Source organism: Mustelus asterias, chromosome 24, assembly GCF_964213995.1.
Source record: "Mustelus asterias chromosome 24, sMusAst1.hap1.1, whole genome shotgun sequence".
Classification (NCBI taxonomy): domain Eukaryota; kingdom Metazoa; phylum Chordata; class Chondrichthyes; order Carcharhiniformes; family Triakidae; genus Mustelus; species Mustelus asterias.
In genome coordinates, this window is record NC_135824.1 from 30,175,638 (window position 1) to 30,200,640 (window position 25,003).

At 45.2% G+C, this 25,003-nt stretch overlaps 1 protein-coding gene across 1 annotated transcript in view; it reads right to left on the reverse strand.

Annotated features, from left to right (window-relative positions):
* The window catches only part of LOC144511296 (multiple C2 and transmembrane domain-containing protein 2-like), a 447,793-nt gene that overhangs the window by 391,582 nt on the left and 31,208 nt on the right, over positions 1–25,003 (reverse strand). The window lies entirely within an intron of this gene.

Genomic DNA, 25,003 nt, shown 5'->3' on the forward strand with positions numbered 1-25,003 from the left:
TGACCAGATGCAAGCAATCCCCCTTTGCAAATATGAAGCACTCTCTCGGATCAGAAAGTCACTCCATCAATTGGATCTCCGCCTTAAACAGCGGAGTGCACAATGACAAACCTCCAAATGTCAAATTAAAGGGGAGAGAAACGGACAGTAATGAGGGACTGTGAGAAAAACGCATAAGAGTCACACGTTATATGCAGCATGACTAGGAAATAAGCTGCATCTCAGAACTGCTCATTACCTTGCAAAGTGCTGTTACTGTGGTAACCGCCTCTCAAATTCACTCACCTCCAGCTTGACACAAGGGAGCTTGTATTCAGGTATAATCAGAGGGACATTAAGATACTGGGATCTAAAAGGTCAGATAGGCAATTAGCCACAATAGGGATTATATTTTTAATACACTTATTAAGAATCAGTTTGGGGTGATATGAAATGCCAAGTCATGGCTCACAACTTCAGATTCTGATCGCTATATCATGCTCCTTTAAAAACAAAAGGTGTGTCAGCTTAAACCTGATCTGAAACAAATGAAAATCAGAACATTTCGGTTCCCTGCATCTTTCCCGTCGCACAGCCCTGCCATTGTCGACAGCTGGCGACACAACGTGTGGAGATTGCCAACGTTCTGGATTCCACTCCATTCTAATCATGTCGCGGGAAGGGGGGAGGGTGCAGTGAGGATGGCACTGGCACAGCACCGACTGTGAGAATTATACAGCTACACAAAAGATGCACCTGCACAGTTGTGGCTTGGAAGCATGTAACTGAAAGGAGATAAATTGTATTTACCAGGATGATAGGGAGTGGGATAGCTTGATCTTGGTTTCAGATAAAGCTCGGCACAACATCGTGGGCCGAAGGACATGTTCTGTGCTGTACTGTTCTATGTTCTACATAGCACCTTTCAAAACCATGCAGCTTTGAACAGGCAATGAGTTACTTTGAAATGCAGCCCATTTATTAGTATCACAAGTAGGCTTACATTAACACTGCAATGAAGTTACTGTGAAAATCCCCTAGTCGCCACACTCTGGTGCCCGTCCGGGTACAATGAAGGAGAATTTTAGCACGGCCAATGCACCGAACCAGCACGTTTTCCGCACTGTGGGAGGAAACTGGAGCACCCGGAGGAAACCCACGCAGACACGGAGAGGACGCTGGGAAACCCGCGGCGGGGGTCCATCGTCGCCAGGACCAGAAGATCCAGCCAGCGTGAACAGCTGGAGAAGTCCAGCCAAAGAATCTTCAAAAGGATTCAGAGTTGTTAAGGGAGTGGGTGAGATATTAGCAAGTGAGGTACAATGTGGGAAAATGAAAACTCTTTTTCAGGAAGAATAGAGCAGTATATTATTTAAGTGGAGAGAAATAGAACTTGGTGGTACAGAGGGATCTGGGTGTCCCGGTGCATGTATCACAAAGTTAGCATGCAGGTACAGCAAGTGGTTAGGAAAGCAAATGGCATTTATTGCAAGAGGAATGGAGTATAAAAGTAAGAAAGGTTTACACAGCTAGACAGGCAGTTTTAGTCTCCTTATTTGAAAAATAGATAGAATTGCATTAGAAGCAGTTCAGAGAAGGTTCACTTGACTTATTATTGAGCCGAAGGGCTCATCTCATGAAGAAGGGTTGAACAGGTTGGGGCTATACCCAAAGGAGCTTAGAAGAATCAACGCCGATTTTATTGTATATACAAGATTCAGAAGGGACTTTGACAAGGTGGATGCGGAAAGGATGTTTCCCCTTGTGGGAGCGACTAAAACTAGGGACCACAGTTTAAAAATAAGACAGAGGTGAGGAGAATTGTTTTCTCCCAGAAGTTCACTGGTCTGTAGAATTCTCTTCCCCTGAAAGCAGAGGTCTCCCGGTCATTACGTATTTTTAAGGCCAAGTTAGATAGATTCTTGACTAACAATGGAGTCAAAGGGGGTAGGCAGGAGTTGAGTTGAGGGGGGTTGAGGCCATAATCAGATCAGTCATGGTCTTATCAAACGATGGAGCTGGCTTGAGGGGCCGAATGGCCTACTCCTGCTCCAAACTCGTATGTTCATATATACTAAGGGTGGAATTCACTGCCCGAAAGGGTGGTAGGGACAGGAACCCTAACAACATTTAAGAAGCATTTAGATGAGCACTTCAAACATCATGCCACACAAGGCTACAGACTGAGTGCTGGAAAATGGGATTAGAATAGGTAGGTGTTTGATGTCCAGCATAAACATGAGGGGCCAAATGGCCTCTTTCTGAGCTGTAAAACTCTGAGGGTGGGATTTTACGGCCTCGGTCATCCCAAAATCATAAAACCCCAACTTAGGTCAACAAACCTTTCCATTGTCTGCCCCTCACCCACTCCCATGTCCATTGCAGGCAGGACAGTAAAATCTGACCCATGACTCAAAGTGCACAGTTACATTGACTTGGCAATGGTAAAGATTTCTGGCTAAGGTCCCACTTGATACCAGGGAAATTCCACACGCCCGGCAGACACCTTTTAATGTTTGTCTCTGATTATATCAGGGGTAAACCCACCCCCTCACGCTTCATTTACAGGAGGGTGGCGTGGTGGGGAATCAGAGCTGCTTCCACAGCCGGCTCTGTGGCACTTTCAGCTGAAGACACCAACGCAAGTCAACCCACTGTCACCACTGTGTCTGCCAAGTTTATAGCTTATTCCAAGACTGTAACAGCTGCAAATTAAACACACAATGGGGAGAAGTTCCTTCAAATTTCCACTTGTAAAAACCTATCTTCTATCAACAGTTCTGCCAGTGTGACTCACAAAACGCTGTATCCCAGCAAGTAGAGAAACAGTCATACGGTGATGTAACCATGCCTGGTCTTGCTCTACCCAGACACCATCTTGGCCAATTTTCAGTCTATACAGCAACATACAAAGGCTATACAGGCTTTGACAAGGTACCGCATGGTAGGTTGTTGCATAAAGTTAAATCTCACGGGATCCAGGGTGAGGTATCTAAACGGATACAAAATTGGCTTCTTGATAGAAGTCAATGGTGGTTGTAGAGAGTTGTTTTTCAAACTGGAGGCCTGTGACCAGCGGTGTGCCTCAGGATCAGTGCTGGGCCCACTGTTATTTGTCATTTATATTAATGATTTGGATGAGAATATAGAGGGCATGGTTAGTAAGTTTGCAGATGACACCAAGATTGGTGGCATGGTGGACAGTGAGGAAGGTTATCTCCAATTGCAGCGGGATCTTGATCAATTGGGCCAGTGGGCTGCCGAATGGCAGATGGAGTTTAATTTAGACAAATGCGAGGTAATGCATTTTGGTAGATTGAACCAGGGCAGGACTTACTCAGTTAATGGTAGGGCGTTGGGGAGAGTTACAGAACAAAGAGATCTAGGGGTACATGTTCATAGCTCCTTGAAAGTGGAGTCACAGGTGGACAGAGTGGTGAAGAAGGCATTCGGCATGCTTGGTTTCATCGGTCAGAACATTGAATACAGCAGTTGGGATGTCTTGTTGAAGTTGTACATTGGCAAGGCCACACTTGGAATACTGTGTGCAGTTCTGGTCACCCTATTATAGAAAGGATATTATTAAACTAGAAAGAGTGCAGAAACGATTTACTAGGATGCTACCGGGACTTGATGGTTTGAGTTATAAGGAGAGGCTGAATAGACTGGGACTTTTTTCTCTGGAGCATAGGAGGCTGAGGGGTGACCTTATAGAGGTCCATAAAATAATGAGGGGCATAGACAAGGTAGATAATCAATATCTTTTCCCAAAGGTAGGCGAGTCTAAAACTACAGGGCATAGGTTTAAGGTGAGAGGGGAGAGATACAAAAGTGTCCAGAGGGGCAATTTTTTCACACAGAGGGTGACGAGTGTCTGGAACAAGCTGCCAGAGGCAGTAGTAGAGGCGGGTACAATTTTAGCTTTTAAAAAGCATTTAGACAGTTACATGGGTGCGATGGGTATAGAGGGATATGGGCCAAATGCGGGCAATTGGGATTAGTTTAGGGGTTTTAAAAAAAAAGGGCGGCATGGTCAAGTTGGGCCAAAGGGCCTGTTTCCATGCTGTAAATCTCTATGACTATGCAGAAACCAAAAGTGATTACATTTGGGTAAAGCTAGAAATGGACACAAGGGTCGCTTAATTTTAATTCTTACACTTGGAGGAAATTCCCACTGACACTTCCTGGATGGCCTAGTCATAGAATCATAGAAACTCTACAGTACAGAAAGAGGCCATTCGGCCCATCGAGTCTGCACCGACCACAATCCCACCCAGGCCTTACCCCCATATCCCTACATATTTTACCCGCTAATCCCTCTAATCTACGCATCCCGGGACACTAAGGGGCAATTTTTAGCATGGCCAATCAACCTAACCCACACATCTTTGGACTGTGGGAGGAAACCGGAGCACCCGGAGGAAACCCACACAGACACGAGGAGAATGTGCAAACTCCACACAGACAGTGACCCGAGCCGGGAATCGAACCCAGGTCCCTGGAGCTGTGAAGCAGCAGTGCTAACCACTGTGCTACCGTGCCGCCCCAGTGGGAACGTTTATGGAGCCGACAGAGGATACCAGCTAGACAGTTTGTGAGACACCACAGATTTGTTTTATTCATTGGACATGGCATCACTGGCTGGACAGCATTTATTGCCCATCCCTAGTTGCCCGAGGGCCGTTGAGAGTCACCAACATTGCTGTGATTCTGGAGTCACATGTAGGCCAGACCAGGTAAGGACGGCAGATTTCCTTCTGCAAAGGACCAGATGAGTTTTTTCGACAATGGTTTCATGGTCATCAATAGGCTCTTAATTGCAGATATTTTTTATTGAATTCAAATTCCACCAGCTGCTGTGGTGGGATTCGAACCCGGGTCCCCAAAACATTGGCTGAGCTCCTGGATTAATAGTCTAGTGATAATACCACTCGGCCATCGCCTCCTTTGAGGAAGGCCTGCCAAATTCCAAGTAACTCAAGCCATCGTGGGAGGGGCCTCCAAAGGATCAGGCGCCCCTGGAGAAGGAGGTCAAATCCCTGCGTACAGGTAGCTACCGGCCAAACAGAGGCTGACAGCTCTACTAAACAGCAGCACCACCGGGGAGACAGTGGCTGTTCTGGGAATTACACCGACTGGAGCCCCAGGATCGCTCAGCACTCCAGGGCAGACGTAAGCAATGGCAGGTGGGGTTTTGGGGGGGGGGGGGGAGGCTAGCAAATCGCGCACGTTCTCAGCCCACTGTCTCCCCCTGCAGCAAATGCGGCAGAGACTGCCATGCCAGAGTGGGATCTCATAAATACCACAAAGGGACATTTAGCACAGAGTTGGCCACCACAGCACAAACCATCATCTTAGGAGATGGAATGCGGCCACAAAAATCTTTCTCCAAACACTGTGCCACCAAAGGTGGCACAGTGGATCGCTGCTTCACAGCACCAGGGACCTGGGTTCAATTCCTGGCTTGGATCACTGTCTGTGCGGAGTCTGCACGTTCTCCCCGTGTCTGCGTGGGTTTCCTCTGGGTGCTCCAGTTTCCTCCCAGAATCTGAAAGATGTCCTGTTTAGATGCATTGGCCATGCTAAATTCTCCTTCAGTGTACCCGAACAGGCGCCAGAGTGAGGCGACTCGGGGATTTTCACAGTAACTTCATTGTGATGTTAATATAAATCTACTTGTGACTAATAAATAAAAACTTTAACTTTGTAGCACTTTGCTGATGGATATTTCATTGAGCAGTGAGAAACATCCTATAGTAAGGATAGCCAAACTATGGCCCAATGGCTCATGTACGTCTCGAGTTCTAGTAATGCAGCAATCAAAGCCCAGGTAATTCTATCTGCTATTAATTTATTTACCGATTTCTCCTCTCTGTCTACTCATCTAGACATTTGTAAACTAATGTTGATGCTTTAATAATTAAATCCTGAATTGAGACACCAAACCTATCAGACCAGAAGACTCAGGAGTAGAAGTAGGCCCCATTCAGCCTATCGAATCTGCTCCGCCATTCAGAGATCATGACTAATCTGATATAAAAACCCTCAACTCCACCTTATCATCACAATCCTCGACTCCCTCACCGATTAGTACCAGCAGCAAGGGACACGGTACATACAATTAATAAAAAGATTAATTGAAACTAATATGTGAACCAAAGCCTCCACAATACGCATATATTTTGGCCACAAAGTCAAAAAAAAACTGGAGGGCATAAATTAAATCCAAAGATAATTCAGGGGAAGGTCAACGATAGCTGAGGTTAAAAAAAAAGCACGGATGTATATAAACGAAGGCTAGACAAAGACGAGGGAAAAGGAATAGAAGGATATGCTGATAGGGTTTGAAGAATACGGGTGGAATTTTGCTCTCCCGCCCGCCGCGGGAATTGTATCAGGCAGGGACATGGACCATGCAAAGGTGCATTTACCTCAGGCAGGATTTTCCGGTCTTGGGGTGAGCGGGGCCAGAAAATCCCAGCCTAGGTGCGAAACAAGCGTGAGTGGAGTATAAATGCTGACAGAGACTAAAGGGGCCAAATGGCCTGTTTCTTTTTCTATTGTTTTCACCCCTGCCCTGGGGAATCAACCTTATTTTTTTTTACTCCATTCTTAAAGTTACAAAGCCAGAGTGGACCGGGAAAACCTGAATCCATTCCTGGCTTGCTCCAAAAACCAAATTCGAATCGAATCCAATTCACGGTTCCCACATGAGACAAGCAAGATCCAAGCTGACAAGATAAGGCACTGCACCCGATCCTGGGCTTGATCTTAGCCAAAAGGCCGAGAAGTGATCATTAACGCTCCCCTGCCAGTTAAGTATCTACGCTGCAGACTTGACGTGGCTCAATGTGACATAATTGCTCCCTCAGTGCTTCAATCAAACGGCCATTATCCACGTGCAAGCCTGAGTCCACACAGCAGAGGTAAATCACAAATATCCTGTCGTCACCGACTGCTGCCAGGGTTAGCTGCATAACGAGCAGGAGGCAATTTAATCCTGGGACTATCCCAGGGCAATCAAGGTATCATTAGCACCAACTGACTCTGCACAAACTGGATTGATCCCGGAATACACACAGCCTGAAGGGATTATCTGGATAAACCTTTTCTGAAATCCAACTTCAGTTTGCCACTAATCTGTCTCAGTTTCCAATTCTTATCATGAAGGCACACCCCAACTTGAAAATCTAGGACTGATTCTGATGAGTGCGTTTTTCAATCAGTGCAAAGCCATGGTCACACAAGCCACTGAATCTCAGCTACTCCCCATCCTCACTGCCAATTCTCCCATCTCCAACACCGTTTGAATTTCTATAGCTTTCCATTGTAAATATGACCAAAAAAATCCATTTGTACACAAAAGTAGAATATTTGCATTTACTTATTGGACATGGGTGTCGCTGGCTGGCCAGCATTTACTACCTATCCCTAGTTGCCCTTGTTCAGAGAGCAGTTGAGAATCAACCACGTTGCTGTGGCTCTGGAGTCACATGTAGGCCAGACCAGGCAAGGATGGCAGATTTCCTTCCCGAAAGGACCAGATGGGTTTTTCTCTCAATTGAGAATGGTTTTATGGTCATCAGTAGATTCTTAATTCCAGATATTTAATTGAATTCAAATTCCACTATCTGCCATGAAGGGATTCGAACCCAGGTCCCCAGAACATTAAGTTTGAGTCTATTTATTAGTGTCACAAAGAGGCTTACATTAACACTGCAATGAAGTTACCGTGAAAATCCCCTAGTTGCCACACTCCGGCGCCTGTTTGGGTACACAGAGGGAGAATTTAGCATGGCCAATTCACCACACCAGCACATCTTTCAGACTGTGGGGGGAAACCGGAGCACTCGGAGGAAACCCACGCAGACACTGAGAGAACATGCAGACTCCGCACAGACAGTGGCCCGAGAATCGAACCTGGGTCCCTGGCGCTGAGAGGCAGCAGTGCTAACCACTGCGCCACCTATAAAATGAGTTTCTGGATAATCTAGCGATAATACCACTGGGCCTTTCACAAACAGAACATGTCCCAAAGCGATTTACAGCCAAATTAAATATTTCTGAAGTGTAATCACTGTTGTTCAGTCGAAGCCAATTTGTGTAAAGCAAGCTCCTACAAACGGCAATGTCATGATGGCCACATAACCAGTGACTTTTTTTTTAATGTTGCTTAGTAAGGGATAAGTATTGACCAGGAGGCTGGAATGAATTCCTCGAATTTTGAAATGGTGCCTTGGATATCTTTCACATTTGCCTGAAAGAGCAGACAGTGCCTCAGTTTAACATCTCATCTGAAAGGTGACACTTCTGACAATGCAGCGCTCCTATAATACTGCACTGGTTTTATCGTGCTCAGATCCTGGAGTCGAACTTGAACTCACAATCCACTGGCTCGGACTAGATAGCCACCAACTCAGCCCCAGCCAGGGGCCAACGACACTAAATGCTAATGCATACACATGTAATGTGCAAAATACAAGGTACATATGGATAGATTTCCTTTTCTTCATCCCTGGGATTACCAGAAATTCAACTGGATTCGCCACATAAGCATGGTGGCTACAGGAGCAGGTCAGAGACTCGGAATACTGCAGCGAGTAACTCACCTCCTGACTCCCCAAAGCTTGTCCCCCATCTACAAGCACAAGTCAGCAGTGTGATGGAATACTCCCCACTTGCCTGGATGGGTGCAGCTCCAACAACACTCAAGAAGCTTCACACCATCCAGGACAAAGCAGCCTGCTTGATTGGCACCACATCCATAAATATCCACCACCAACGCTCAGTAGCAGCAGTGTGTACTATGTAGAAGATGGACTGCAGAATTCATCAAAGATCCGTAGACAACACCTTCCAAACCCAGGACCACTTCCATCTCTAAGGACAAGGGCAGCAGACAGGCGAGGACAGCATGGGCGGGATTCTCCGGCCACACTTGCCTCAAAACCGGAGAATCCCGCCTGAGGTCAATGGACCTTTGCATGGTCCATCCCCCGCCCGCTACAATTCCCGTGGCGGGCGGGACAGGAAAACTCCGGCCCATGTATCTGTAGGTTCCTCTCCAAGTAACTCACCATCCTGACTCGAAAATATATATAACTTGACGTTCTGGCCTATAGTTTCCTGCTTTCTATCTCGGTCCTTTCTTGAAGAGTGGTGTTACATTTGTGGTCTTCCAATCAGCTGTGGCCTTTCCAGGGTACAGGAAATTTTGGAAGATTATAACCAATGCCTTCACTATCTCCACAGCCACATGCTCATTGTCTCTGCAGCCCCTGCACTCATCCACACAAGGTGCAAGAACCTCAAGCCCAAGCCCTTCATTCTTAGCTTATGGATCTCCATACCTGCCTCAGTCGCAGTCCCAACCTCCTGTCCCTGGCCATGAGCCAAATCTGAAGTATGTAAGCCTGAGGGGTGTGACTGCCTCTTGAAATAAAGTGTCCAACTAACTTTCCCTCCTTGACACATCGCAGTGCGTGAAACACGGACTCCAGCTCATCATTTCTGAGCCAAAGCTCATGCGCAACATGGTGGTTAGCACTGCTGCCTCACAGCGTCACGGATCCAGGTTCAATTCCGGCCTTGGGTGACTGTGCGGAGTTTGCACGTTCTCCCCGTGTCTGCGTGGGTTCCCTCCGAGTGCTCCGGTTTCCTCCCACACTCCAAAGATGTGCAGGTTAGATGGGTCGGCCATCATAAATTGCCCCTTAGTGTCCAAGGAAGTGCAGATCATGTGGATTAGCCATGATAATCACATGGGGCTTCATGGATTCGACAGAGAGGTGGGCCTGGGTGGGATGCTCTTTCAGAGAGTCGGTGGTGACTCAATGGGCTGAATGGCCTCCTTCTGTACCGTAGGGATTCCATGAAGCTCCTGGAGCTGTAGAATCTTATTGCAGATGTGGTTGCTGTGGATGACACTAATGTCCAGCAGCACCCACATGCTACAGCTGCAACACATCACTTGGTCTGCCACCTTTGGCGTATTTAACTAATTAGGTTTCAATTTAGAAATGTCACCAATTAGTGAGTTTAACTAGTTCAGCTAAAGATTAGATTAGATACCCTACAGTGCAGAAAGAGGCCATTTGGCCCATCGAGTCTGCACCGACCACAATCCCACCCAGGCCTTACCCCCCATCCCTACATATTTACCCACTAATCCCTCTAACTTACACATCTTAGGACACTAAGGGGCAATTTTTAGCATGGCCAATCAACCTAACCCGCACATCTTTGGACTGTGGGAGGAAACCGGAGCACCCGGAGGAAACCCACACAGACACGAGGAGAATGTGCAGACTCCACACAGACAGTGACCCAAGCCGGGAATCGAACTCAGGTCCCTGGAGCTGTGAAGCAGCAGTGCTAACCACTGTGCTACCGTGCCACTAAAGATTTTATACAATACTTATTTGTCCCCCATCCCAGTTAAAACTGGTGAAGGGAGAGAGAGAGAAAAAACATTGTTAAAACCCACCAAATGGATTTTCATTCCAAATACTGTAAATGAATTGTGCTTTACATGTGGATATTTCTGAACTTCTGTTAATTCCTCTCAAGTCTGATAATCAATATTAACCTTCAAAAACACCATGGTAACGAGACCACATTTCCTTTCCAACCATGTCCTCATTAGTTCTGTTCTCAGCGACATTTCTGCAATTTCCAGTATCTTCACACTCCCACATGACCCCAAGTCACACTTAATTTTCTTTCTATCTTATTTCTTATTTTAAGACGCCTCGCACCCACACACGCACGCAAAACAGGAAAATGAGCTTCCCAAGTGTATAATTACTTAAACTACTCCCACCATCCTGCAATCATGAAAGTAAAGCAGGCAAAACAAATCAAAGACACTGCTTTTCACCTTACCATTTTACCAACAGATGCGCAAAAAAATGGTTAAAGTTCACATGCACATGCTATGCAACTCAATATTGGGATCGCATGACTGAAGGCAGTGTCCCTATTGTTTTTTTATTGTTCACTGAGGGGAGGCAATGGCCTCGTGATATTATCGTTGGACTATTAATCCAGAAACTCAGCTAATGTCCCGGGTTCGAATCCCACCACAGCAGATGGTAGAATTTTAATTCAATAAAAAGTATCTGGAATTAAGAATCTACTGATGACCATGAAACCATTGTCAATTGTCGGAAAAACCCATCTGGTTCACTAATGTCCTTTAGGGAAGGAAATCTGCCGTCCTTACCTAGTCTAGCCTACAGACTCCAGAGCCACAGCAATGTGGTTGACTCTCAACTATCCTCCAAGGGCAAGTAGGGATGGATAATAAATGCTGGCCAGCCAGCAATGCCCATGTCTCATGAATGAATAAGAAAAAAGAAGTACGGTTCGTCATATTTGAATTCCCATTTAGAAATATGTAACGAATGCATTGGACAACATTATTCCTGAGGAGAAGGTGTTACTGGATTAGTGTCACTGCACTGTCAGCCAAGGGTGTTGCTGAATGGCCTACTTCTGCTCCTAAGTCTTAGTGTTGCCAGGTGCCATGTCTCCGTGGTAGCACTCACCCTTGAGTCACAAGGTTGAGAATTCAAGTCCCAATCCAGAGGCTCAAACCCATAGTCTAATCTGACATTTAGGCGCAGCGCTGAGGGAGTGCTGCACCGATGGAGATGCCTTCTTTTGGATGAGGCTAAAACCGTGCCTATGTCTACCATCCCTTATAGATGTAAAAGGTCCCATGGCACCAAGTCATTCAAAAAAGACGACAGAGTGGGGATAAGGGGGTTCTTTTTCAGGTTGGCAACCTGTAACCAGTGGGGATCAGTGCTGGGACCGCAACAGTTTACAATATATATTAATGATTTGCAGGAAGGAAGCGAATGTTCTGTAGCCAAATTTGCACAAAATAGATGGAAAGGCAAGTTGCGAGAGGGATAAAACAGTTTACAAATAGATACTGATAGGTTAAGTAAGTGGGCAAAAAGTTGACAAATGGAGTATAATGTGATAAAATATGAAGTTCATTTTGGAAGGGAGAACAAAAGAACAGTATTATTTAAATGAAGAAAAACTTCAGAAAGCTGCAACACAAAAAGTGACTTGGGGGTACCTGCTGCTCCTGAGTGCAGAAAACTAGCACACAGGTGCAGCAGGTAACAGGGAACCATAATGGAATAAAAGCAAATTACCGCGGATGCTGGAATCTGAAACCCAAGAGAAAACGCTGGAAAATCTCAGCAGGTCTGGCAGCTTCTGTAAGGAAAGAAAAGAGCTGACGTTTCGAGTCCAGATAAAGGCTAATGGCCCATATTTCAAGGAGTTGGAGTATTAGAGTACAGAAGTCTTGCTGCAACTGTACAAGGGACTGATGAGACCACATCTAGAGTACTGTGAACAGTTTTGGTCCCCTTGTTCAGAGAAGGTTCACTGGGATGATCCCCGGTACGGAGGGATTGTCTTATGAGCAAAGGTTAAAAAGACAGGGACTCTACTAATTGGAATTTAGAAGAATGAGAGGTGATCTCATTGAAATATATCAGACTCTTAAGGGGCTGAGAGGATGTGTCTCCTCCTGGGAGGATCTAGAACCAGAGGGTATAGTCTCAAAATAAAGTGGCGCCAATTTAAGACTGAGATGAGGAGGAATTTCCTCTCTCAGAGGGTTGAATGTCTTTGGAACTCATTGCCACAGAGAGCTGTGGGGGGCAGAGTCCTTGTGTATATTTAAGGATGAGATAGATAGATTTTTGGTCAGTAAGGGAATCAAGGGATATGGGGAAAGGGCAGGAAAGTGGACTTAAGGAATGTCGTCGGATCAGCCATGATCCTATTGAATGGCAGGCTTGAGGAGCCAAACAGCCTTCTCCTGTTCCTATTTCTTATGGTTTTGTGGAAGTTGTCCCCCTCCAAGACATGACGATTACATAGATATTACCTCACTTCTGTTGGTGGGCCATGCACAAGTTAGCTGCCATGTTTCCTTTACAGAATATAAACTAACACACTTCAAAAATACATTCTTGGCTACAGAGTGCTTTGGGATGTCCTGCTGTATTTAAAAGTGTTTTATAATCATAAGTTCTTCCTCCAATAATATTATAGATAAATATTGCAATTCTTAGAATGCATTGCAAAGAAAGTCAACTCTATAGATCTGATGGGTGTAGTTGGGATGCTGGACCAGAACCCCCAGCTATATTATGAAGCCAGACAAGACCACAACAGTTTTTCTATTTTGGCATAAATCTGTGGATAGGATGCTTTGTTCCAAGAGTAATTCTACTGACAAGTTAGGGATCTTTTATCAAAACAAGCTTCATTCATAACAAAGTTTAAATATAACTCTAACAGAATGAAGCAGCTTAATTCCTAACAGTTGGAAAATAGTTAACAAATGATAGCAAACTTTCTAACTTATCACCATTACAGTTCCAAATAAGCAGCATTCATGTATAGACTCAAATGTCTGTTTTAAATACAGTTAGCAACCATAAATATATTAGCTATATATTTATTAGCTGAGAGGATTTTACCCACAGTCTCAAAGCTTTCAAAGAGGTTTTGATTTTCAGAGCAGCTTGCAGAATTCTGAATTTAAACAGCCTCAGCCAGAATCATTGAATCATAGAAACCCTACAGTGCAGAAAGAGGCTATCTGGCCCATCGAGTCTGCACCGACCACAATCCCACCCAGGCCCTACCCCCATATCCCTACACATTTACCCGCTAATCCTTCTAACCTATGCATCTCAGGACACTAAGGGACAATTTTAGCATGGCCAATCAACCTAACCCACACATCTTTGGACTGTGGGAGGAAACTGGAAAACCCGGAGGAAACCCACGCAGACACGGGGAAAATGTGCAAACTCCCACACAGACAGTGACCCAAGCCAGGAATCGAACCCAGGTCCCTGGAGCTGTGAAGCAGCAGTGCTAACCACTGTGCTACCGTGCCGCCCCAAACTCAAAAGAAAGCGGTTTCTCTCTCTGCTACACACCTAGCTCTTCCCATTAACCACATTATCACATGGCCCTGCCAATCTAAACCCACCTTCCATTCCTTTCATCAAAAAACTTTTTTCTTTTTGTAAATTGAAATCCATTAGCTCGCTCCTAAGTAAACATGGTTAAAATGAGTAATAATCCTGCTTTCCCAGCACTGGAGTTGTATTCCTTCCAGATATACTGACTGCCTATTAAAAAAAACTGAACCGTCCCCTGAAACATAGAAATACATCAATAGTACAGGATCATCAATGTGTGCAAGTTAAAATGAATGAATCATAATGACACACCAGGAGATAATAGACTAACTATTTTTCTTATGCAATTACTCTCCACTGATAATTTCCGAAACATACTTTGAGACCATTGCAAAATTAAAACCTGCTGCTTTAATTTGTGCTTCCGTGTAATTTTTTGATATTATGGTCCATGGACTATTTCATTATCTGAGCAGTGTGACTGAACTGCAGTGAATATCCCCACCTCTGGCCTGATCATTGAGGGAAGGTCACTGCTGAAGCAGCTGAAGATGGTTGGGCCAAGGACACCACCCTGAGGAACTGCTACAGCCATGTTCGAGGGCTGAGGTGATTGTCCTCCAACAACTACAACCATCTTCCTTTGTGCTCCGGCCCAGCGAGTCCCCAACTTCATCCCTGATTGGACTAGCAGCTCACAGGACCCTCCTCCCTCAGAGAGTGCCCTTAAAGGGGCTAGTGGCTCTGGAGTCACATGTGGGCCAGACCAGGTAAGGACAGCAGATTTCCTCCCCTAGTGACCCAGATGGGTTTTTCCAACAATCGCAATGGTTTCATGGTCATCAGCAGATTCTTAATTCCAGATATTTTTTATTGAATTCAAATTCCATTACCTGCCATGGCAGGATTTGAACCGCGGGTCCCCAGAACATTAAATGAGTTTCTGGTTTAATAGTCTAGTGATAATGCCACTAGGCCAATGCCTCCCCCGAGTGAACAAGCCTGTTTTAGGCAGTAGGAGGAGGAAGGGTTTACCACTGTTCACATCTTGAAGATGGATGGGTCGAGCTATGGAGGGTCTGTCTTGTGTCATATTGTCTCTCACGCTCTTCGGAGTCTGAGAAAAGTCTACACTCACACAATTTGGGCTGCATTTTAGTTTAGTGGAGACAGTTCAACATGGAGGGAGGGAGGGAAACTGACTGCATTGTAAATCGCACTTGCACCCACTAATCCGCCAATCACTGTGCCTGGTCAGCTGAACAAGGTGAACGGCAACAACTGGGGAACATCTGGACACAGGCTTTGCTCACTGCCCCTCAGGCCAAGGTTTCAGCTCATTGTCAACAACTTGTCCCTTTAAAATGGGCATGTAGTCAGCACATTAAAAACAGGGAACGGAGGAGATGACTTGGATTTATTATTGTCACATGTATTAGCATACAGTGAAAAGTGTTTTTTGCGCGCTATACAAAGCATACCGTTCATAGAGAAGGAAAGGAGAGAGAGTGCAGAATGTAGCGCTACAGTCCTAGCTATCGTGCAGAGAAGGATCAATTTAATGTGAGATAGGTCTATTCAAATGGCAGCAGGGAAGAAGCTGTTCTTGAGTCGGTTAGTATGTGACCTCAGGATTGTGTATCTTTTTCCCCCGATGGGTCCTTAATTATGCTGGCTGTTTTTCTGACGCAGCGGGAAATGTAGACAGTGTCAATGGGTGGGAGGCTGGTTTGAGTGATGGACTGGGCTTCGTTCACATGTAGTTTCTTGCGGTCTTGGGCAGAGCAGGAGCCATACCAAGCTATGATACAACCTGAAAGAATGCGTTCTATGGTGTATTTGTAAAAATTAGTGAAAGTCGGAGCAGATACAATAAATTTCCTTAGTCTTCTGAGAAACTAGAGGCGTTGGTGGGTTTTCTTAACTATAGTGTCGGCATGGGGGGAGCCAAGGCAGGTTGTTGGTGATCTGGACACCTAAAAACCTGAAGCTCTCAACTTCGTCCCCACTGATGGAGACAGGGACATGTCCTCCACTATGCTCAGACGGAGTGATCTAAAGCAGCAGCAGTGTTTCAAGCCAAACTGGAACAATACCACGGTGCTGAAGGGGTCAGTCTGTGGGTGGATGATTACTGTGTTCTTCTGTCTGGTTAATCACAGTGTTTCAAGTGAAACCTTTCCACCTTTGCGAGGTAGTGAGTGTAATACCGGCATCGTCGCTAAGCACTGGGTCACACTCCGCACTATGGAAACACAAATCAATTATGCAAGAGCCTCTTCAATGAAACAAGGAGTCAATCATCTTTTGATAATGCTAAAATTATATAGGAATTGCTACTCAAATGTATTAGTCGATAAACTGGCATATTGTTAAGCCATGTATATCGAAGTTATTGCTGAATCATCAATAACCTGAAACTGTGCCCTTAGCGGATGACTATAATCCTGGTCAGCGGTGCATGTTGAGTGAGAGCGAGCTAATGTCCCATCGTACACCTACCTGATTATTCCTCCCAGTGACTTCATTGGAAATTAAATGCATATTGTGCAATTAATTTATCATCCGTTTTGCACCAAAGTTACAATTCCTCGCTTGTACTGCAGTGCCCTGCCTGGTCAGTGCACTTTGGGGGACGTATCCAGAATGAACACTCTCCCCTCACACGGAATGCACAGCACCAAACAGGTCATTCGGCTCAAATGCTCCATGCTGTCATTTCTGCTCTACAATATCCTCCTCCCATCCCTCTTCATTGAACCCTATCAGCATATCCTTCTGTTTCTTTCTCCCTTTATCTACTATCCCTTGATGTGCATCTATGCTGTTTGTTTCAAATACTCTTTTGTGATAGTCAGGTAACATTCTTATCTATAGTTAAGAAAGCCCACCAACACCTCTACTCTCTCAAGAGGCTAAGGAAATTCAGCATGTCTGCTACGACTCGCAGCAGTTTTTAACGGATGTACCATAGAAAGCATCCTTTCTGGATGTATCACAGCTTGGTATGGCTCCTGCTCTGTCCAAGACCGCAAGAAACTACAAGAGGTTGTGAATGTAGCTCAGTCCATCACGCAAACCAGTCTCCCACCCATTGACTCTGTCTATACTTCCCACTGCCTCAGAAAAGCAGCCAGCATAATACTCTCTTCCGCCTTCTTCCGTCGGGAAAAAGATACAAAACTCTGAGGTCAAGTACCAACCGACTCAAGGACAGCTTCTTCCCTGCTGCCGTCAGACTTTAGAATGGACCTATCCTATATTAAGCTGATCTTTCTCCTTTTGAAATGTGGATACTACTTGGCATCTGTATTATACAGTAAGGCTGCGTACCTCACGTGTGAAGGTAGATAGAGTGGGTGGTGTGGCTGATGCAGGGTTGATGTGGGTGATTTGGATGAGAAGTGCAATATTATTGTTGACTCCTTCACCCTTTGCTTTTCACTTTTGTAAAGTCCTCTGTAAGGAACAATAGCCGTGTCAATCTCACCACAAAAGGCAATGCTGCTTCCCGTGCTGCTATCATGGTCTGCCATCTACTTTTTCAAAATCTTCGGCTGCCCTTATCAGATCTGCCATTGCCTTGGTTGTGAATAGAGTCTTTTTTTAGGTCGTTCTTCCTGCTCCTGTTTCGGTTCATTTAATCTTATCACTTCAATCAAATCTTCTGCACAGAATTCCCTTTGTTGAGATGGAAGTAACTCATCCACTTGGGATGTGGTGACGTCATCAAATCCCTTCCTTCCAACTTGTTTTGCCAAGTCAACTATCCTGGCCACTCTAGCTTCTACACCAGGGAACCCTGTGAAACCCAACCTCAAGCCAAACTTTTTCCCAGCAGAGAGTTCCAATTTAATGTCATGTTGGAGTTGGATAGACCTTTGGTGAGGCCACAGCTGGAGCACTGTGTGCAATTCTGGTCGCCACATTATAGGAAGGATGTGATTGTACTGGAGGGACTGCAGAGGACATTCACCAGGATGTTGCCTGGGATGGAACATTTAAGTTATGAAGAGAGGCTGGATAAGTTTGGGTCGTTTTTGTTGAAGTAGAAAAGACTGAAGGACGACCTGATCAAAGTGTACAAGATTATGAGGGACATGGACAGACTGGATAAGACTGTTCCCCTTAGTTGAAGGGTCAGTCACAAGGGGACATAGATTCAAGGTGAGGGGCAGGAGGTTTAGGGGGGATGTGAGGAAAAACTTTTTACCCAGAGGATGGCGACAGTCTGGAATGCGCTGCCTTGGAGGGTGGTGGAGGCGGGTTGCCTCACATCCTTTAAGAAGTATCTGGATGAGCGCTTGGCACATCGTAACATTCAAGGCTATGGGCCAAGTGCTGGTAAATAGGATTAGGTGAGAGGTCAGGTGTTTCTTGCAGTTCGACGCAGACTCAATAGGCCAAAGGGTCTCTTCTGCGCTACATGATTCATCCACAGAGTCCTTAAATACACCAACTGCGAGGAGGATGCTGAATTCCTTCCAGCAATCACCTGTGGTTGAAGGGTCTGCTTACAGAATATGAAGAATGTGGCTGAAACTTTGTCGGAAGTAGTAAGCCTTGCGTGAGGCAATGACCCTCCCTAACCTCCACCCCTGCCCCCCCACCCCACAAGATGATTTCATACTCTAGCTACAGGACCCTGGCTAAATCTCTAAAACCAACCATGGTACAGAATTCAGAAATACACAAGTAATTATAGTTTCAAATTCGATTACAATTAGCACATACCAATAAAAGTAGAGGAGTTATCTCTATCCACGCATAGTTATTGATCAAGGTTACATCATGCATACATAAAGGTATAGTGTCTAATTATAACTTGTGCATGTTATATCATCAAGCAGTGATATCTCTGACCAATCAACCTCCCTTTCCATTGTTCCTTATTCTAATGGGCTGCAGCTGCAGATTGTTCAATTAAATGGTCCTGGACTCTTACCTGGGTCTGCTTTAATCAAGACCTGTGGTTTTTACAGCTTTCCCCATGCGACTGAGATACAGCTTGCAGCTTCTGTGATTATTAACGCTCTCAGGAAGAGAAAATAAATCTGCCAGTTTCGAAGGCAACTGTCCAAAAGTGAATTACAGGCAAGGATAGAAAATCGGAGGGCCCGAGAACGAAGAATTGTCCAAACACAAACTGCCGACCAGGTAGAATCCAGGCATATTTTTAAAAAGAGCACTGCTTGGAAAAGACAATGTTAAATGTTATGTCAAACAGGCAGCAGAATGGGATGAAACCTGGAGTCCTGTGTGAAGTAAAAAAGAGTAAGAGTTTTAACAACACCAGGTTAAAGTCCAACAGGTTTATTTGGTAGCAAACACCATTAGCTTTCAGAGCGCTGCTCCTTCGTCAGATGGAGTGGAAATGTGCTCTCAAACAGGGCACAGAGACACAAAAATCAAGTTACAGAATCATGAAGTAAAAAACAACAGGCTGAATGGCGTCGAACAGGCTGATCTTATTCTGAAACATTCATTCTGTGTTGGCACTCCAACCATTCTGCAGGGTGCTTGTGCTGGGAAGTGAGCATATGTCAAGACACGATCAGATGTGACAGACGTTTTAATAGTTCACTGCCAAAAGCTTCCATCTGACGGATGGTCACTTAAGGCTGCCAGTCCCCCTAGAACCACACTGCAGCCCAAATCAGTGAGGCAGGAGAGAGGACATCAGAAAATCATCGTGTTGGAACAAAGGGAACTGTTTAAGCAAGTGTTTCATTAGGGACAAATCCATTGCAATAACCCGTAACGCTGACAAGTGCACTGAAGTGTAAATGTAAGGGGAATATCTGCCAGCGAGGAAAGTGTACTTGGAAGAGATGAGGTGACAAAGCTGCAAAAACCGATTCGTCCAACCCATAACCTACCACTTCCCACAGAAAATATGGCAGCGCAGAAATTATCCTTAAACGTATATTCTCCCATGTTCCACATAGAGTCTCACTGGTCAGAATATATAGAAAGAATATATAGAAAGAAAGAAAAAGCACAGGGAGGCAGTGGTGCAGTAGTATTGTCATTGGACGAGTAATCCAGAGACCCAGGGCAAGATCTGGGGTTCAAATCCTGCCAAGGCAGATGGTAAAATTTGAATTCAATAAAAATCTGGAATTAAAAGTCGAATGATGACCATGGGCCCATTGACAATTGCTGTAAAAATCCATCTGGTTCACTTATGTCCTTTCGGGAAAGAAATCTGCCGTCCTAACCTTGTCTGGCCTGTATGTGACTTCAGACAGCAAGACTCTCAAACGTTTTCTGAAATGGAAGGCAGTTGACAAGCAATAAATGCTTTTTTGACTTGATTTATTGCCATATGTATTGGGAGACAGTGAAAAGTATTATTTCTTGTCACTATGCATAGGAGAAGGAAGGGAGAGGGTGCAGAATGTAGTGTTACAGTCATAGCTATGGTGTAGCAAAAGATTTACTTAATAGGAGGTAGGTCCATTCATAACTCTGATGGAAGCAGGGAAGAAGCTGTTCTGGAGTCGGTTGGTACGTGACCTCAGACTTTTGTATCTTTTTCCCGATGGAAGAAGGTGAAAGAGAGAATGTCAGGGGTGCAAAGGGTCCTTGATTATGCTGGCTGCTTTTCCAAGGCAGCGGGAAGCGTAGACATGGTCAATGAATGGGAAGCTGGTTTACATGATGGATTGGGCTTCATTCACAACCCTTTGTAGTTTCTTATGGTCTTGGAGAGAGTTGGAGCCATACCAAGCTGTGATACAACCGGAAAGGATGCTTTCTATGGTACACCTGTCAAAGTTGGTGAGAGTCACAGCGGACATGCCGAATTTTCTTAGCTTCCTGAGAAAGTAAAGGTGTTGTGATCTTTCCCAACCATAGCATCGGCGTGGAGGGATCAGGACAGGTTGTTGGCAATCACCTAGAAACTGTAGCTCTCGACCATTTCCACTTCATAGAAGGAATCACAGAATCCCTACAGTACAGTAGGCGGCCATTTGGTCCATCGAGTCTGTACCGACCACAATCGCACCGAGGCCCTGTTCCCCTAAACCTCATTTACCTTGCTAATCCCCCTGACATTAGGGTCAATTTAGCATGGCCAATCCACCTAACCCGCACATCTTTGGACTGTGGGAGGAAACCGGAGCACCCGGAGGAAACCCACGCCGACATGGAGAGAACGTGCAGACTCCACACAGTCACCTAGGGCCGTAACTGAACCTGGGTCCCTGGAGCTGTGAGGCAGCCGTGCTAACCACTGTGCCACCGTGCATGAGGTTATTCATGAAGGTCCTGCCTTCTCAACTTTGTCCGTCGCCTGAGGGTGTGGTGATCCTCAGGTTAAATCACCACCAGTCAGTTCTCCCCCTCAAAGGGGACAGCAGCCTATGGTCATCTGGGAGTGTGACGACTTTACTTTCATATACTGCCATCTGATAACGGGACATGCAAAATCAATGCCACGTGAAAATCCGTTAGAAAAAGAAATATATATATAGAAACTTTACCTATATTGCTGGTCACATGTCTATTACTTTATTTTGTAGTCACATATCAACAATTTAAAATCTGTGTTCTTTCTGACTCACCTACTGCCTGTTCTCATGGTTTTTGCATCAATTGTTCTCACTTATAAATTTATTTTCCACATGGATAAATTTGTCACTTGGTAACTATGCCTCCTACCAACCACTGGAGGAGGTCTTGTGGCGCAAGTGGGTAATATCTCTGCCTCGGAGCCAGGAACTCTGGGTTCAAGTCCTGCTGTGGAGATGCTGGCGTTGGACTGGGGTAAACACAGCAAGAGTTTTAGCAACACCAGGTTAAAGTCCAACAGGTTTATTTGGTAGCAAACTAATGGCATTTGCTACCAAATAAACCTGTTGGACTTTAACCTGGTGTTGCTAAAACTCTTACTGTGTTCAAGTCCTGCCCCAGGACTTGATGGCCAAGGAAGGTGAGATCATAATACAGTCAAACAGGTTGAATAACAGCTGGCAAATCCTTCCAAGACATGCCAATGGCAGGTGGTGAGTGTGGGAGAAGTTCCTGATCTAAAGGACGGTGGGGGCGATTTTGCGTCTTCGTTCACCGTGAGTGCAAATGGCGACGTGAGCACAAAATCTCACTAGAATCGGAAAACAGGATTCTTGCCGGTGAGATCTCCTTTTCCAATTTTCCCCATCCCTCGCTGGTGACATAACAAAGTTCCTGGCCAGAAAGGGCGGGGCCCTCATTTAAATACATTTTAATAAATTTAAATACTATTAAAGGGCTTACCCGCTGTATGACCCCCTCACATAAGGAATTGTCCTCTCAGGGATTTAGAAATGTGAAGCAAACAGGCGAGACCTGCCAGGGTTGCAATGTTAAGTACAGCTCCCAGGGGGAGAGGGAAATGCCCAGGCAGTGCCAATCTGGCACTGCCAGGGTGGGCCCTCTGGGAGCTCCATTGTGGGTTGCCCCAGTGCTTTGTGAGGGAGAAGTGGGGGGGCAGTGCAGATCAGGGGGCGCCTTTTTCTGTGGAACTGGCGTTGCCAGCTCTATCAGGCCTCACCCTGCCAGCGTGGTGGTGAGAACCACGCCCCCAGACTTTCTGTACAGAGTGCCAGAGAATCTGGGGTGAAAACTCGGCTGTGCAGCTGGAGAGCTACTTGCTGGTTTTCTGCCTCAACTACTACTCTGTAAAGAGTGCAAAATTCCACCTGGCCATCTCTGACTGTGCATAAGGCTTCCAATGTCTCAATCCAGAGAGACCTTAGCACAAAATCCAGCATGATAAGGAGTGTGTGTTTGGGCAAAAGAGTTGATAGGTGAAGGAACTCACCAAGGATCCTCAGACAGCATCTTCCAAACCCACGACCACTACCATCTAGAAAGACCTTGTTGTGGATGTAAACCAGCCCTTACCTTACATCCTATCCTTCTATTTGGCATCTTATCGAATATCTTTTGGAAATCCGAGCATACTACATTTACTAATACCCCCTCATCTATCCTAATTAAGTTGCATCCTTAAAAAACAAATTAACTTGTCAAATGGAATTTCCTTTTCGTAAAAGCATGTTGACTTTGTCTGATCATTCAATGGTCTGTCTTGACATAGAGCCTAACAGTTTTACAATTTAAGCCTGCGCAGCCGTTTCAGCTTCCCCCCCCCGCCCCCCCATCGAATCAACTAGAGCAAAGGTAAATTCACCACTTTGGTCCTTCCAACCGGTATCAAGGCAGATTAGAGACATGGCCAGGACACTGCAGCACCCACCCAACCTTCAAGCACAATTCCCCTCCCAAACCATTGCACCCATCATCATTGAACTTCTGCCCAACAATGACAGAACAAGCAAATTGATCCAAACATCTTCAGTTATACAAAGACCGAGGAAGGATTGGTATTGGCTTAGACAAAATCTTGACAGGCATAATCATCTTGCGCTGATGAATAAACATTAATTGAGTCGGAGGGCAATGATCCAAATATGCAAATTTGAAAGCAATTTTAAGGTATAATGGTCAAAGTAACATTTTGCTCTTTTTTATTAATAACACACAAATTTGAACTGGCTTCATTCGTTTTGTAGCATGTGATTGTGCTGTCAATGGTGAACATATCAAATTAGGCAAACTCAACCCAATTCACATTTCTAAAAGAAATAACTTGCATTTATATAGCACCTTTAATGATATCAGGATAACCCAAAACACATTATAGCCAATGAAGGATGTCTTGGAACTGAAGTCACCTCGATAATATAATTACAGCCCAGCGAGAGAGAAAGAACAAAGGAAAACACTAAGATACTGCAGATGCTGGAATCTGTAACAAAAACAGAAAATGCTGGAAAATCTCAGCAGGTCTGACAGCATCTGTGGAGCGAGAACAGAGCCAATATTGAGTCTGGATGACCCTTGGTCAGAGCTGGTAAAGGAAAACAACTTGGTTACTTGGACAAGGATTTATGCTGACCCTTCACTCTCACTCCTCACACCGCAGCGCCAATGCATAGGAATCATCGGGAATATTGTTGGTCCTCGTCCCCTTTATGCAAATAATCTCAGTTGGAATTTGAGGTCAGTTCAGTAATCATTTATCCGGATATTCCAGACTGAACCGCTTCGGTTTCTTTGACCATCAGTACATTTGTAGTTATTCTCCCAAACAATTACAAAAATGCAGCTTAACGAGCTTTGCCCGTAGGTGTTGGCACATTGTTCAAATGCCCTGAGGGAGGGGAGCTGGTGACATAACAAATCTCAGCATTCAATCCCTGCTCCTTCCTCATTCCATTTAAAAACACAACAGCACATGGCAGCAAAAGCATTAAAATGTAAGGAGGACAGTTCCAGGTCACAGCAGGTCAGATAAAGAGAGACGCTGCAAAATAGCAGAGCGATGTGGTGGTGTAACTGAGGAATGAAGTCTCACAACACCAGGTTAAAATCCAACAGGTTTATTTGGTAGCAAAAGCCACACAAGCTTTCGGAGCCCCATGCCCCTTCGTCAGGTGAGTGGGAGTTCTGTTCACAAACAGGGCATATAAAGACACAAACTCAATTTACAGAATAATGGTTGGAATGCGAGTCTTTACAGGTAATCAAGTCTTGAAGGTACAGACAATGTGAGTGGAGAGAGGGTTAAGCACAGGTTAAAGAGATGTGTATTGTCTCCAGACAGGACAGTTAGTGAGATTTTGCAAGCCCAGGCAAGTCGTGGGGGTTACAGATAGTGTGACATGAACCCAAGATCCCGGTTGAGGCCGTCCTCATGTGTGCGGAACATGGCTATCAGTCTCTGCTCAGCGACTCTGCGTTGTCGTGTGTCGTGAAGGCCGTCTTGGAGGACGCTTACCCGAAGATCAGAGGCCGAATGCCTGTGACCGCTGAAGTGTTCCCCAACAGGAAGAGAACACTCTTGCCGTGTGACTGAGGCCAGGCAAGCTATCGCTGGATTCTCCTGGTCTGATATGATTTGTTCTGGCCGCAGATGAGGTCAAGTTGATCTTCGCTGATTTTTATTTTTATTCATCTATATGGATGTCACTGGCTGGGCCAACATTTATTGCCCATCCCTA